The 13842-nt window shown below is 42.2% G+C and overlaps 1 protein-coding gene across 2 annotated transcripts in view; it reads right to left on the bottom strand.

The window, feature by feature from the left end:
• The window catches only part of lhx3 (LIM homeobox 3), a 59881-nt gene that overhangs the window by 27040 nt on the left and 18999 nt on the right, over positions 1 to 13842 (bottom strand). The window lies entirely within an intron of this gene.

The raw sequence follows: 13842 nt of genomic DNA, 5'->3' as shown, positions 1-13842 counted from the left end.
CGCCACTAAGAAGTCCATTATGTTGACAATGCTACATACTCATTACACCTGCTTCATTCTGGAAACAGAAAATAAGATATATGCTCTTCTTTTACTGTACAAAGAGTTGCTATCTCTCTTATACAAGAGTGGACAATAAAATGCAAAATGTTGTGCCATAAGATAGCTCTGGAGGAGCCAGATATGAAGAAATTCAAAGCCACAATATCTTTACAACAATGCTATCTTCACAGTGCCCTGAGGCTACAGCTGTTAGATTTCAGTGAGCCCCTCTTTAGTAAAATTCAGATCATAGAAATCATAGCAGCCCTACAGTGTAGAAGGAGCCACTCAGCCCACCGAGTCTACACCGACAACAATCCCACCCAGGCCCTATTCCCATGACCCCACATATTCACCCCGCTAATACTTCTAAGCTATGCATCCCAGAACACAAAGGGACAATTTAGCATGGCCTAACCCACACAACTTTGGACAGTAGGAGGAAACTGGAGCACCCGGAGGAAACCCACGCAGACACGGGGAGAATGTGCAAACTCCACACAGACAGTAACTTGAGCCAGGTCTCTGGAACTGTGAGGCAGCAGTGCTAATCCACTGTGCCACCGTGCCACCCAGATGTCACACACACTATTCCTTACTGACATTGAGACAGGAGAATTGCTGCCTAAAGACTGAGGGTGGGTATGGCCTCCAGCTGAGAGCTCTTCTCCCCTAGCTCTTCCTCTCTTTTCAAAGAGCTTTCTCTTACCTCTGCTCAATCCCCCTATCGCACTTCAGGGGTTCGAAATGACAGCTCCCAAACTGGAAACAAAAAGAACCCTTGAAGAGCGAGGCAAATCTTCAGCAAGTTGCACAAAAACTCCTCGTAGATTTTACCAACTTTGCAAAGCAGATAAACTTCTACCTCAACAACAGTCAGGAGAAAGCAATCAGTAACTAATCAGGAAGTGGTTCATTGTCCTTTTAAATAGTTGGTTTGGCTATATGAGATTATGACAGGGCATATTGTATTGAAGTCAACACTGCCATTCACGAGGGTCAAACCAATGTTATAGACTGAGTGGTGTCACAATCTGCCTAAACTGCATTCTACAGACACACATTCCCACCAATCACCAGCAAAAAGGCAAACAGGGTGGCCCACACTATAAAGGGTGTGCACACACTGCAGACACCATTTTGGGACAAAATGACACCTATCATGCTAAAAATATAGGCGCTACACAATGAAATGTTGTGCTTATAGTACCCAGAGAATTAATAGTAGCATCATGATTATGTTACAGTGCAAGTAGTCCAGATGCCTAGTAAGGGCAGTAAGGTGGCACAGTGGTTAGCATTGCTACATCACAATGCCAGGGACCGGGGATCAATTCTGGCCTTGTGTGACTGTCTGTGTGGAGTTTGCATGTCCTCTCCGTGTCTGTGTGGGTTTCCTCCAAGTGCTCCAGTTTCCTCCCACAGCCCAGTGAAGTGCAGGTTAGGTGGATTGGCTTTGTGTAGATTAGGGTGATTGTGGGGTAAATGCATTGAGTGATGGGGATAAAGCTGAGGTAGGCCTAGGTAAGATACTCCACTGGAGAGTCAGTACAGACTTGATGGACTGACTGGCCCTCTACTGCACCGTAGGAATTCTGAGTTCAAATCCCACCAAATAGTTGGGAAATTTAATTTTAGTTAATTAAATAAATCCAGAATTTAGCACAAATACTCAGAGGGTAGTAAGGGCATGGAATGCCCTGCCTGCAGCAGTTGTGGACTCGCCAACTTTAAGGGTGTTCAAATGGTCAGTGGATAGGCATATGGATAACATTGGAATAGTTTAGGTTAGAGGGTCATTAGATTGGTTCCACTGGTTGGCGCAACATCGAGGGCTGAAGGGCCTGTACTGCGCTGTAATGTTCTATGTTCTAATAATGGTAACTATGGAACTGCAAGACTGTCATTACAAAAAGCTGGTGCACTAATGCCCCTTTAGGGAAGGAAATTTGCCAGTTTTACCCAGTCTTATCTATGGATCCAGATCCACAGCAATGTGGTTGATTCTAAAGTGCCCTCTGACATGTTCTCTAATTATATTCATTAACTTGGCTCACCACAATCTTTATAAAGGTGATTCAGAATGAGCAATGAGGGTTGGCTTTACCTCTGATGCCCACCCACATCATGACAATGAAGTAGAAAAATACTTTACCCAGGTAAGTAGGAACACTTCCTGATAAATAAGTAGACACTGTAATCAAAGACATAAATAGATGCAAATTCTTGATTGATAAATAGATTCAGCATTCAGGTAGGTAAATCAATACTGTACCCAGCTAGATAAATACCGTGTGCGCTTGAGCAATTGTCGATCTCGTGCAAAACTTGACCCCCGACCTTTGGCCAAAAACTCCTTAATTTTTCATATACCTCGTGTATAAGTCGACCCTAGTTTTTGAGGGATAGGAAAACAATGTGTTTTTTCATATTTTTGTTTGGCGTACAATTCTATACCAAAATAGTGCCTACACAAGTTGTAACTTATAATTATACTTTCCTGATGCCAGACTCCCAAAATTTTTAGATTACCTACCCGCTAATCACAAAATCCTCTGGTACCATATTATATCTCATAAAGCTATTTGGGATGAGCAACACTGTCAGTTATAAATCCATTCAGAGGCGAGATGCCAGCAAGACAACAGCAGACGCTGCCAACAGTTGTTGCAAAAATTGGGTTTCTGCCAGTCTCAGCCTCTGAAGCAGCCATGGACCACATGCAAACCGTAGAGCTAACAACCAGGGCTCAGGTGAGAGTGACTGCCTTTGACATCAAAGGCAGCGAGTGAGTGAGCACAGCATCAACTAAAGTTAATAAAATCAAAGGCAATAGAAATCAGAGAGATCTGCGAGGCCTGAATGGAGTGGAAGTGGAGAGGATGTTTCCATTCGTAGGAAAAACTAGAACCAGAGAGCACAACCTCAGGCTGAAGGAATGACCCTTCAAAACAGAGATGAGGAGGAATTTCTTCAGTGGTGAATCTGTGGAACTCTTTGCCGCAGAAAGTTGGGAAGGCCAGATCATTGAGTGTCTTTGAGACAGAGATATATAGGTTCTTTGTTAATAAGGGGATCAAGTGTTATGGGGAAAAGGCAGGGAGAATGGGGATGAGAAAAATATCAGCCATGATTGAATGGCGGAGCAGACTCACTGGGCCAAGTGACCTAATTCTGCTCCTATGTCTTATGGGAAAACTCTCCACTGGTTGGAGTCATACCAAGCACAAGGAAAGATACTTGCGGTTGTTGGAGGTCAATATCTCAGCTCCAGTTCTTTAGGACTTCCTCAGGGTAGTGTTGTATGCTCACCCTTCTTCAGCTGCTTTATCAATGACCTCCCCTCCATCATAAGGGATGCTTGCTGATGATTTAACAATCTTCAGTTCCATTCTAAACTCCCCAGCCAGTGAAGCAGTTCATGCCCACATGCAAGAAGACTTGGATGGTATCCAAGAGGCTCAATGCCAGCCAGGACAAAGCAGCCTCCATCATTGGCATCCTATCCATCATTTTAAACATTCACACCTTCCACCCATGGTGCACCATGGCTGCAGCGTATGCCAACTACAAGCTACACTGCAGTAATTGACAAAGCCTTATTTGAAAGCACTACCCAAACACTTGATCTTTACCACCTTGAAGGACATGGACAGCAAGTGCAAGGGGACAACCACCACCTGCAAGTTCCCAGAATACATTCACTACATAGACTGCAACAGTTCAAGAAAGTGGCACATTGCTTAGTTCACAAACTCAAACAGAAATGAGGAACAAATGCTGATCTTGACAGCAGCATCCACAGTTCATGAAAGACTAAAAATAAGTAGATACATGATTCTATCTATAAATCTACATACTATCCAAATAGGAAAATGGTTAGAATACAAAGATTAATTCTAGATATAGTAGCTAGACAAATAAACTGATGCAACACCCAAAGCAATAGATATAAAACGTACCCGAATCCATGAAAAAATAACTGACCTGCACTTAAATAGGGACTGCATTCAGGTAATTACATAGACTGTCTCCAGGCAGATAGATAATAGATACTGTACCAGATAGATAAATAGATGCAGTAAAAAAAAGATAGATAATTCATCTAAAGTTTTGAAAGTTTATTTATGAGTAGCTTACATCAACACTGCGGGAAAGTTACTGTGAAAATCCCCTAGTTGCCACACTCTGGTTAGGGTATGTAGCTAAATAAATATTGGGAGGTCTTGTGGTACAGTGGGTAGCATCCCTTTACCTGAAACAGAAACTTGGGCCAGAATTCTCCAGCCATTCATGCCGGTGGGATTCTCCTGTCGCACTGACAGAGCACCCCCACCTGTGGGCTTCCCATCGGTGTCAATGGGAATTCCCATTGATAGCAGTGAGACCAGCAAATCCCGCTGCTAGCAAACAATGCACCACTGGAGGGAACACATGGCTAGGAAGCTGGAGAATTCCGGTCTCTGTGTTTTAATTCCACTCCAGGGTTTGATGGCCAAGGAAGGTGCATTAATACAATAAGGGAGGTTGAATATCAACCTGTAAATTGTCCGGGCAGTGAGGGTGGGACAGTCTCTTGATCAGCCATACTTGATGCAGAGTGGCATCCCTCGAGCTATAGCCTCTGGCAATAGGCTTGGTAACTTATTCCAAGAAAGAACTAGTCATGGAAATAGATATTGGATGGGGGCTGGTAGTTAAACATCTATTTTTTTAAAAAGTACAAAATGAAAACAGAGAATGTAAGAAATACTCAGCAAGTCTGGCAGCATCTGTGGAGGGAAAGAGAGTCAAATGTTTCCTCTTTCATTGGAGTTGGGAAAATGTGCAGATGTGACAGTTTTTAATCAAATACAGAGGCAGGAAAAGTGGGGATGAATGGAAAGAATAAAGAGAAGATTTATGATAGGCTGGAATGTAACAGAAATTAAATGACAAGTGAAATGATGGTGAGTAGTAACAGGACAAGAATCAAATGATGAGTCCATAAAAGGTGTAAATGTGAAAAGCAGAAGGATCAACTACAGTTGTATTCCAAAAATTTAAAAAAATCCAAAAATTAAAATAAAAATGCAAGCAGAGGTTATGATCTGAAATTGTTGGACACAACATTGAATAAAGAAGGCTGTAAGCTGCCTAAATGAAAGGCAAGGTGCTGTCCCTTGAATTAAGGGGGAGTACTGTGGGAGATGAGTGCAGAGAGGTCAGAGTGGGAATGCTGCTGAGGATCACTACAATAGGTAACTATAAGCACAAGACTATGCTTTTGGACAGAGCTGAGGTTTTCACAAAGTAGACACCCAAAAGGCATTGTCGCAGGGTGAAAGAGTGAGCAGCATGTATTGAATGGAAAACAAGTGTAAGTAAATCATTGATTCATCTGGAAAGAGTCTCCAGGGTCCTGGACAATGGGAAGGGAGGTAATGGAAGAGAAAGGTTGCATCTTTTCACTAACATGGGAAAGTGACATGAGGAGTTGAGTGGTGTCTGCTGTGGCTCACTTGCTAGTACTCTCACCTCTCAGTCAGGACACTATGGTTCACGTTCCACTCCAGATGCTTAAGCATAAAGACCTAGGCTGACACTACAGTGCATTATTGAGGGAGTGCTGCACTGTCAGAGATGCTGCCCTTTGGATGTGATGCTAAACCAAGGTCCCATCTGCCCTTTTCAGTAAACAGGGTAGCACGGTGGCACAGTGGTTAGCACTGCTCTGCCTCACAGCACCAGGGACCTGTGTTCGATTCCAGCCTTGAGTGACTGTGTGGAGTTTGCATGTTCTTCCCGTGTCTGCGTGGGTTTTCTCCAGTGCTCCAGTTTCCTCCCACACTCCAAAGATCAAAGATAGGTAGGTTAGGCAGATTGGCCATGCTAAATTGTTCCTTGGTGTTGGTTAGGGGAATTAGTGAGATAACTATGTGGGGATATGGGGACAGTGCTTGGGTAAGATGCTCTGTCTGACAGAGTGTCAGTGCAGACTTGATGGTCTAAATGGACTGCTTCTGAACTGCAGGAATTCTGTAGCATAGATGGTCCCAACACACTACAATAAGTCCCCTTAAGCTGTCCTATTTTAGGGGATTTTGCTTTCACATCAGTCACTCAATGGAGTTAGTATTCTCATTTAGTATAACCGGTTTTGTTTTAAAATTATTTTGCATTGGGTCTGACGTAATGCCAACCAGCACAAAATTGACCAGATTCTCCCATTCCCTGACCTCCTGCCTCACTGCACAACCTCCAGTCTGTGGCCTCTCCCAGTCCCTGAGCTACCTTCTCACTGCCCACCCTCCAGTTCAGAACCTTCCTCATGCAAATTGAAGATGTCCCACCTGCCTCTCATCCTCAGAGCCCTCGCTCACAACTAAGGTTTGGGAGAGGGAAGCAGTGAGTGGGAGAGTCACAGAGCAGGAAGTTTGGCAAGAGGGAGGATCAGCAGGGAGAAGGAAGGGTCAAGGAGCCACAGACACCACCAGCCGCATGGTCAGAGCAAGGAGGAGGATCAGGAAGCAGGTGATGTGGTAAGCTCAATGTTCAAGAAACAGGATCCATTGGCAGCCAGGGGCAAGTGGAAAGTTATCAGATTTCTTCCATATTTCAAAATCGATTTTAACTTTCAAAGTCATTTAATTGGCCAATATGGGAAATTAGCAATGCTAAATATTTGATCTTACAGGATGTAGTGTTTTAATGTTTTTTAAACCGATAATGTCTTACAGAACAAAAATTTTATTGTAGCTTTTATATTGGTTTCAATCTGATTTATTTAAAGTCACTTTTCAAGGATTCAATTACAACTTTAATTGAGGACTCAATGAGGGATGGAGAGTTTCCTGGTGGTTTTTATATGTATCACTCAACTGACATCTCAAATTCAGACTAACTGGTCCTTATCACCTTGTTGCTTGTGGGAGCTTGCTGTGTAAATTGGCTCCCACATTTCCTGCATTGGAAAAGTGACTATACCTCATTGGGAGATCCTCAGGCAATGAATCACACACAATATAAATGTATTTCTTTTTTGTTGTCAGAGTGATTGAGAGGTAAACCATTTAATAAATAACCCGTTCACAGAATCCTACAGTGCCGGAACAGGTCCTTTGATCACAATTCCAGCCAGGCCTTATCCCTCTAAACTATACGTCCCGGGACACAAAGAGGCAATTTAGAATGGCCAAGCAACCTAGCCCGCACATCTTTGGATTGTGGTAGGAAACCGGAGCAAACCCACGCAGACACGGGGAGAATGTGCAAACTCCGCACAGTCAGTGACCGGAGCCGGGGTTCAAACCCAGGTCTCTGGAACTGTAAAGCAGCAGTGCTACCGTGCCGCCCTAGTAATTTACATAGATGGAGTACCAGATAAATACACAATGATAATATCAGATAGATAAAAAGAGACAAAATCAGAGAGGTAAATAATTACAATACCTAACAGATAAATGAATATAGAATACTATTGGAAGAATACACATTGCATGCAGCACTGTATTTTATTGTACAAATATTCGGATAGATAGAAGCAAGAGGTAGAAAAGTATATATTATTACTTTGCTTGTCCACACGGTGGTTCAGATACACTGTTTGCCCGACCGTTTTTTGTCCTTACGATGCAAAATGTATTTTCTATTTTTAAAATATATTTATTGACATTATAAAGTGATTGTTTGATTTAAAACGCAGGGCTTCCATTGATATGAACCATATTTACCAGAAATGCCGACCTGTCAACTTCTCGGGTAAGATCTGCTTTTTTTAAAACAATTTCAGTTTAGAATTGCTTTTCTTTAGATAAAGAACGGCGTTTCCACGCCACACTGCTCTGCTCCACAATCACACTCCTAATAACGTTACAAAGAATCTTCAATCTCACCCCTCACCCCCCCATGTGAACTAAAATAAATTAAACAATACCTACCGTGAAATCAAATTTGATTGCTAATTTGTGCTATTTATACCTAAATTAGACAGGGTGGAAAGTGCAAACTGTCAGCTGGATACAGTTGGACAGCCAGCTTTGATTTGAATGAGAATCCGATCGCGACACAGAATCAAATCGCTTCTGATGTCGGTGGTTGGTGAGTTGGCGTGAAGTGCTTGTGATGTGGGTATGCCGGTGTTGGACTGGGGAAAACACAGTAAAACGTCTGACAACACCAGGTTTAAGTCCAACCGATTTATTTGATCGTAAATTCACTAGCTTTCGAGGTTACCCTCGAAACCTGGTGACTTTTTACTGTGTTTACCCCAGTCCAGTTGTCAGTGAAGTGCTTGGGCAGGGCAAACCGCATCACTGGTGCGTGTAAACTCCAGCAAGCAGAATAAAACCCACCGCTTCTCAGTTTTCGGGCTAACGTCAAGCTTCAGAGCAAGCCTAAGGCGCCTTATCTTGTCAGCTTGGATCTTGCTTGTCTCTTTTGTGGGGTCTAGGTTCGATCGGAATTCGAAATTGAGTTTTTTTGGAGCAAGTAGGGAATGGTTTCGGAATTGCCCCGGTCCAGTCTGAGCACTGGCTTCGTAACTTGGAATAAAAATTAAAGAAAATACTTAAAATAAAACAGAGGGTTTGGTGACCATGTAGAGCTTAGCACCGTAAGCTTGCTCTTGCCTGCGGATAATAAAGAAGCATCTCATAGTGTAAAATAGCCAAAGCGGACATCGAAATACAAAAAGGTGTTCTCGTGACTGCATCGAAACACATCAGAGTTATCATTGCGAATATCACTGCCCTTTACTGCAATATTTTGTAATGTTTTACTTGAGGTATTTTGTGAATGAAACATACTTTTGTTTTAGAAACGAGAAATTTTAACATGGGTTTATTACCCCTATTTAATATACTAACTCCAAAATTTGATCACATTGCACTAAGGAGGTGAAATCCCATTTCGGACCTATATAAAAGCGGTCCCTCTCTTCACACATTCCTGTTATTGACGTTAAGGTTTGAAACTTCTCTGATTCCCTCTTCCACGCATGCTGAGCCCCGCCGGTAGTTTCTATCTCTATTCGTGGGCCATTTATTTCACTCACTTTGGGTGCAGTTTAGCAGAAAGGATTGAGATTGGGATTGCAGTTGGATGTTGGAAAGCTCAACTTCGACTGCTACAAGGCCCAGTTCCCAAGATCCGATGCCTTGTATGCTCCTCGATATTTTTGTTCCTCTCTCCCGTTCATAATCAATTTCTCTTTATTGTTTTCAAAGGGAGAGGGATTGGCGTGTAAGCTCTGTTTTAGCCGTAGAATTATGTCAAAGGAAAAAGGGAAATCGCAGTAAAATTAATCCGAAAATTCCCGCATGACTCCTCCCCACGCATTAAGAAGCACCCACGCCGAAATTTTCATTCCCATCAGAGAATTATCAGTTAAAATATAAACGAGAATTTTTCGTTAGCTGTGGATGTGGCAGTGAGTTCTAGGGTAGCAAATAGAAGGCTGAAAACTCAAGAAAATGCCAGAAATGTAGAGAAGTTCCGTCCATTTTTGAAAGATGCAAGTTTGAAAAGGGAATCCCAAAATGTATTTCCTTGTTTTGCCTCTTAATGGGCCATTCGGCCCATCGAGTCTGCATCTAGACCACTTGTCCACCCGCCCTACCTCCGTGACCCATTGAATGGTAACCAACTTAATCCACAAATCTTTGGACAGTAAGGGGACAATTTAGCATGGCCAATCCACCTATCCTGCACATCTGTGGACACTAACGGGCAATTTACCATGGTCAATCCACCTAACCCGCACATCTTTGGGCACTAAGGGGCAATTTAGCATGGCTAATCCACCAAACCACCCGCACATCTTTGGACACCAAGGGGGATTAGCCATGGCCAATCCACCTATCCCGCACATCTTTGGACGCTAAGAGGGAGTGTGGGAGGAAACCGGAACACCCGGAGGAAACCCACAAACACAGAGAGAACGTGCAAACTCCACACAATGAGTGACCTAAGGCCGGAATTGAGCCCGGGTCACTGAAGCTGTGAGGCAGTAGGGACAACCACTGTGCCACCGCACTAAGCGAACAACATGTCTGAATGATGGCCTGATTTTAAATGCTGTTTATATTGCCAATTTGTAACGGCACGGTACCATTCCGTGATCAATATTTCTGTCATTCCCCCCTTCAAGTTACGTTTTAGAGAACTCTCTTTCCTGCCTTTGTAACGAAATTCATCCCAGCGGCTGAAGGGAGAATTTCTACCTGTTCATGTCAATATCGCATTTATTAATCCAAGTCTAATACATATCCCCTTTCCACCGACCTTATATCTTCATTAATTTTAACATTGTAAAATAATAGTTAAACTCACCTCAGAGAACAGTGGGAAATGTAATTCACTGGATGGTTAATGGAAACATGTACAACGTATGGATTAACTGGATTTTACCACCATCCTTTAACCTTGTTCTAACTTCGGATTTTTATACGTTTTAAACTCTAATCGCATGAAAATATTCCCTTTGTAAAGGCTTCACTTCGATATACTATACGTTTTATGTTATATATATTCGTTATACTATATAATACATTTTCCTCTATATTCTATATACAATATATACTACACATATACTACATATAGCAAATACTCCTATATATTCGATAGACTACGTAATATATATTCCTATATATTCTATATGCTATATATCATAAATATTTGTATATATTCGATATACTACATAATATATATTCCTATATATTCGATGTACTACGTAATATGTATTCCTATATATTCGATATACTATATATATATCCCTATATATTTTCAATATACTATACAATATTGGCAATGACATAGACCAAATGTTTGTTACAGATACCGATAGATATCGATACTGAAACGGAACACTTCACAAGTGATTGTTCCCAGTCAATGGGCAGCGGATTTAACTAAAGTTCAAAGTCCATCCAACTTCCTGCCTCATCTAATACAAGCCCTTCTATCACAAGCTTAGACTGTAAATTGACTTTTGCCGGAGACGTCACCGTTTCTAAGTAGAATTCTCTACACGCTCATTAAAAGGCTGGAAACGAAAATAATTAAATGTGTCAAACAGATTCTTTTTAATTGTTAGAAGTGCGCTAAGATGTGTTGAAAGCGATGCATCTTGTTATGATGTTTCACGTGTGCCGTGCGTACGAATGTAATATAAAGATCTTTAAAGCCGCTTTTAAGCAAACTCTACAAGGAAAGCAGGCTACAGAGTTCTCAGACAATTCGCTATTATAAAAATTACATATACATAATGGATTAATATAGTAATGAATTATGCATATTATGTTCATTGTGTTATATTGACATTCTATGTTAATTACACAGACACAATAACACAGAAATTAGAAAATAGTAACCCTGGCTTAATTCCAAGTCGGGTTGCTAATCGGTGCTGTCAGTAAGGCGCTCCCTGAGTGCTACTGAAATCAAACTCAAGATCCAGAGAACCCTCATCTCTCCCTCTTTCGCCGCTTGACAGTGCACTGACCCAGTTCAGCGGCTGAGGGGCGGATTTGGAAGGACTAATCCTCGCCTTTAAATCTCATGTTTTGAGCAAGAAGATAGAATAAAGATATTAATCATCTGAGATCCGAAAATAAAAATAAGGAGGGGGGAGGGGGGACAAATAAGCGGCTTATCTTGGCTGGACGGTGAGTGCTGAGGAGACAGAGAATGTGTGTGTGTCTCAGCAACACTCCAACCCATGTGAAACAGCCAGCAATCACTTTCCAAATCTTAAATTCAGGAGGAAATTTGCTAAGGTTATCGCTAATGATTTTAAACTGATATTTATTTAACTATCCGTGACACAAGTCGGCTTACATTAACACCGCAGTAAAGTTGCTGTGAAAATCCCGCACGCCGGCGCCCGTTCGGGTACACTGAGAAAGAATTTAACACGGACAATGCATCTCACTAGTATCCCTTTCGTTCTGTGGGAGGAAACCGGAGCACCCGGAGGAAACCCACATAGACACGGGGAGGACGTGCAGATTCCCCCACAGACAGTCACCCAAGTCGGGAATCGAACTCGGGGTCCCTGTGAGGCAGCAGTGCTAACCACCGCTGCCCCAATATCTGCTATTGGGAAGTTAAGGACACCGAATTAAGATCCAGAATACAAACGATTATAATTAAATATAGAGACATAAAAGGTATGCAAGTGCCTAATAAATATAAAGTTCAAATATAGAAATTTGAAATATACACAGATACATCAGTCCCTAGCAAATAATATATAAGGGAGCTATTCCTGTTAAATCAAGAGGACAAGTTTGAAATGCATGTGGTACAATGGTTCAACTTCACAGCGGTCAGTGACAGGGGATGTCTGTGTTGTGGTATCTTTGATGGTAAACTCGCTCTGACGAAAGCGATCATCTAAAATCAAAAATCTGCAACATCCAAACGTTTGCGCGTTTTCCTTTTAAATACACCCCGACCCCTGACCCGGAGTCCGTGTGTTTCTCTGGGATCACCAGGGCTTTATTTTTGTTTTAAAAATTTAACTGGCTGGAAATATAAGCATCGATCTTTTTTTCTGGTGAGTGGAAGCGACTTGCCTTGCTATAGCGCCGTTCACATGCAGTCCCAAAGCGCTTTTAACAGCCAATAAATTGCTTTTGAGGTGTAGTCGCTGTTGCAACTGAGCAACCAAAACATGCACAGCAGGATCCAACAAACTTTGTTTGAAGAAAGTATATATAAATGTAATTATACAGAGTGAATACTGGTCCATTATTTGAACACTGGTGACAGCGTGGGATTGGGCACAGACCTTCACTCCTCAGTAACCGGAATAATGACCAAACTATCCGTTCTGGGGTGTTGGCTGAAGGATAAATATTGGCCTGGACACTTGGGGGGGGGGGGGGGGTCTCCCCGGCTGTCCTTAGAAACACTGTAATCAGATTTCTGATGTTGACTTGAGAGAGGAAAGACAAGGCCTCGGCGTAAGGGGTTCGGAGCACCTGGGGCAAATGCAGCCCTCCCGCAGTACAGCACCGCCTGAGTGCCAGCCTGGAGAAGGTGCCCGAGATCCTGGAGTGCGCCTTTGAACCCACGAGTTTCTGAGGCAGAGACCTGGGTGAGATGTAGTTGATTAAAGTCAGCAGTTTTGTCAAAAGTTTTTAAATACTTGTAAAATCAAGTAATTGAAATTTAAAAAAACTTTGTATGTTCTCAACCAGCGGTTAAAATGAAGAGTGGGGTTCCGTCACCAGTGTTCAAGCAAGGGACAAGGATTGACTCCGTATACATTTATATATACATTTTTCCCCAAAACATTTTATATTAACAGCTATATTCTTATAGTCCTATTTAGTAGGATTGGGTACAAGTATCTCTTCGGAAACTTTTTGTTTAAATACAGCTCAATTAATTTTAAATTGAAACGAAAAATGCTGGAAAATCTCAGCAGGTCTGACAGCATCTGTGGAGAGGGAATAGAGCCATTGTTCCCAGTCTGAATGATCTCTGGATTAAATTAAAACCTAGTGGGGAGCAAGGACAACAACCAGCGGGTGCTGGAAATCTAAACTAAAAGCAATAATGCTGGAAATGCTGTAATCTAAGGTCACAGCCCTCTGAATGTTTTCCTCTCTCCACAGGGGCTGCCCGGCCTGCTGAGTATTTCCCGCACTTTTCTGTTCCGTTTTATTAAAAACAGTGGAAAGGACTTTTCGTTGAATCTTATTTCGATTCTTGCTTTTGTACGGTTGGAGCAAGTTTCTTTTATAGTCGCTCTATTTCCCGCCTGAGAAGTGTGGCAAGTGGGCTGGATTCTCCGACCTCGCCCGCAAGGTG

Source organism: Carcharhinus amblyrhynchos, chromosome 25 (assembly GCF_965287045.1).
Source record: "Carcharhinus amblyrhynchos chromosome 25, sCarAmb.v2.hapA, whole genome shotgun sequence".
In the NCBI taxonomy this organism is placed as follows: Eukaryota; Metazoa; Chordata; class Chondrichthyes; order Carcharhiniformes; family Carcharhinidae; genus Carcharhinus; species Carcharhinus amblyrhynchos.
Note: the sequence above shows the minus strand (reverse complement) of the source record. Positions and strands in the feature narration are given on the sequence as shown.